General features: G+C 32.2%; 1 non-coding gene across 1 annotated transcript; it reads right to left on the bottom strand.

The window, feature by feature from the left end:
- Positions 1 to 1,529: 1,529 nt before the first annotated feature.
- Positions 1,530 to 1,635, bottom strand: LOC132305897 (small nucleolar RNA R71). The gene has a single exon (XR_009481736.1). It is a non-coding gene; the product is annotated as a small nucleolar RNA R71 (small nucleolar RNA).
- Positions 1,636 to 2,434: the final 799 nt, after the last annotated feature.

Consider the following 2,434-nt stretch of genomic DNA (forward strand, 5'->3'; position numbering starts at 1 on the left):
TTACTATGGTTTAATTATTCTATACTTTGGGAATTTAATTGTTTATGTATTTTGATTGCATGATTTTAAGCAATTAACTTAGATCTTCTAAGCAATTGGGATTTTAATTAAATAAATTGGCTTTTGAGAAATTAATACCTTGTCTTATATTTGATTCTTCTAAAACCATATTTAACCTATTTTTATTGTATGAGATTCGTGGGTTAGGGCTTTTTAGATAATAAGAATAGAGATTAGGCAATGGTGTTCAAACATTTTTTGTGAATGAATGTTTTCATAGTCTATACTTAGGGAAGACGAGTTATATTGAAACAATAGTTAGAAGTAGGTAGATAGATAATTCGTACCAGCCGAAGATAGGTTATTTTTAACTGAAATTCATGATTCATCTTTCTTTAAATTGAATTAAATGAATGTTATTAAGTTTAATTCCAAATTATACATAAGTGTTGAAATCCCAAGGTTGAACAGTTCACCATAGTATGAGTTTCGTGGTGAACCCAATCCCAAAGATTTTCTCTCACTGATCTCAATCTTTTACTTAGTTTAATTTTGTTCATGTTACTTAATCACAACACACAACAAACAAATCCTTCTCTTAAATTAAAATAGTAATTAATTAAAAAATTGATAAACCACCATAATCCCTGAGGTTTGACACCCTCTAAGTAGCCCTATCTTGCAAATGATTCGTACTATTGCGAGTGGTATAAATTCTAACACATTAATTTTTAGCGTCGTTGCTGAGGACTATGTAACGGTTTTACTGAGTTTGACATTAGTTCTACTTTAATTTATAATTTTAGGACTTTCTGATATCTCACCTTAATTATTTTTCTTTTCAAGTGCAGGAATCTAGCAGTAAGGACGACGACGCTTAAGGAACAGAAGCTGTATTTTCAGGATCTTCTGTGAGTTCTTATTGATTTCTTTCTTTACTTGAATTTTTTTTTTTTTTTTGTTATTGTTTTCACCATTGAATGTAGTGCATGTTAGGTCGTCGTTCCATATCAGAACCATCACTTGAATACAACCCTAAACTAGAAAGAACTCTTAGGCAAATTAGAAAACCTAAAAGAATTCTAAATTGTTAGGAGAATCTTATAGAATAGACATCGTTACTGATGGTGAGACTAGACCAAGAGCAGCTGTACCACCTGCAGCTATTCCCACACCACTGAGGGATCATTAAATTCCTACTTTATACACTTCCTCCTCATGCTTCCAATTCCCAGACAAAAATGCAACCCACTTTGAGATCAAGCCTGCTATGATCCAAATGTTCCCTTCATTCCATGGGTTTGCAATTGAAGATCCCTATAAGCACTTAGATGAATTTCTAGAATTGTGTTCAGCTACCAAATTGTCAACTCTCTCTGATGACGCTTTTAGGATGACACTCTTCTAATTTTTTCTCAAGGATAAAGTAAGAACTTGGTTGCACACCCTACCAAATAATTCAATAGGCATATGGGATAAGTTGCAACAGGAGTTCCTGAAAAATTACTATATTGTGGGTAAAATCACACAAATGAAAAGAGAGATCATGCGGTTTACCCAAATTTTGGGTGAACAATTTCATGATTCTTGGGAGAGATACAATGATCTTATAAGAAAGTGTCCACACCATGATATTGCTAAATGGCATTTGGTGCAGATCTTCTATTATCGTTTATCTGATCCACAGAGGAACATTGTTGATGCTTCTAGTAATTGAACTTTCCTTCATAAGAATGCAGATGATGCGTTGGAACTATTTGAGGCCCTAAGTAAAAACTCTGTACAACAAGTTTCTTCCTCTAGGTCTAGGTCTAATCCTGGTGTCTATAAAGTTAAAAATTGTTTGGTTGGCACGATTAAAAACAAACTAAAATTTAAAACAAATTATGAAACTAAATAATCAGAGAGAGAGATCTTAGGGCTTGGACTTCACCACAATCATCATACTATGGTTAATTGTTTCAACTCTGGGGTTTTAACAAATTATGTTTTTAAATGAATTGAACTCAATAACATTCATTCAATTTTTGTTTTTAAAGAAAGATGCTTTATAAAATTCAGTTAACTAGAACCTACCTGCAGTTAGCATGGACTATCCACCTACCTACTCTAACTACTTTAACTACTTTGCAAATAATCCATCTTTCTTAAGCATAGACTATGAGAACATTCTTTTATAAAAAAAACATTGGAATACTATTATAAGACCTCTATTTTTATGGCCGGCAGGGCTCCACCAGATACCGTCCAATAAGATAGGTTGAGAATAGAAAACAAACAATTATATCTAAGGCAAGGTAATAAAAGTTTGTAATCTATTTTGAAGCATGAAAACTAATTGAGTTGTCTCAATTGCTCATAGTCATATAATCAAAACATATTATACAGTAAAACAATCCCAGAGTTAAGAAAAATTAAACCATAATACTAGATT

This window comes from Cornus florida, unplaced genomic scaffold, assembly GCF_030987335.1.
Source record: "Cornus florida cultivar Cherokee Brave unplaced genomic scaffold, ASM3098733v1 CherokeeBrave_3.0.0_Hap2_Chr04, whole genome shotgun sequence".
Lineage (NCBI taxonomy): Eukaryota > Viridiplantae > Streptophyta > Magnoliopsida > Cornales > Cornaceae > Cornus > Cornus florida.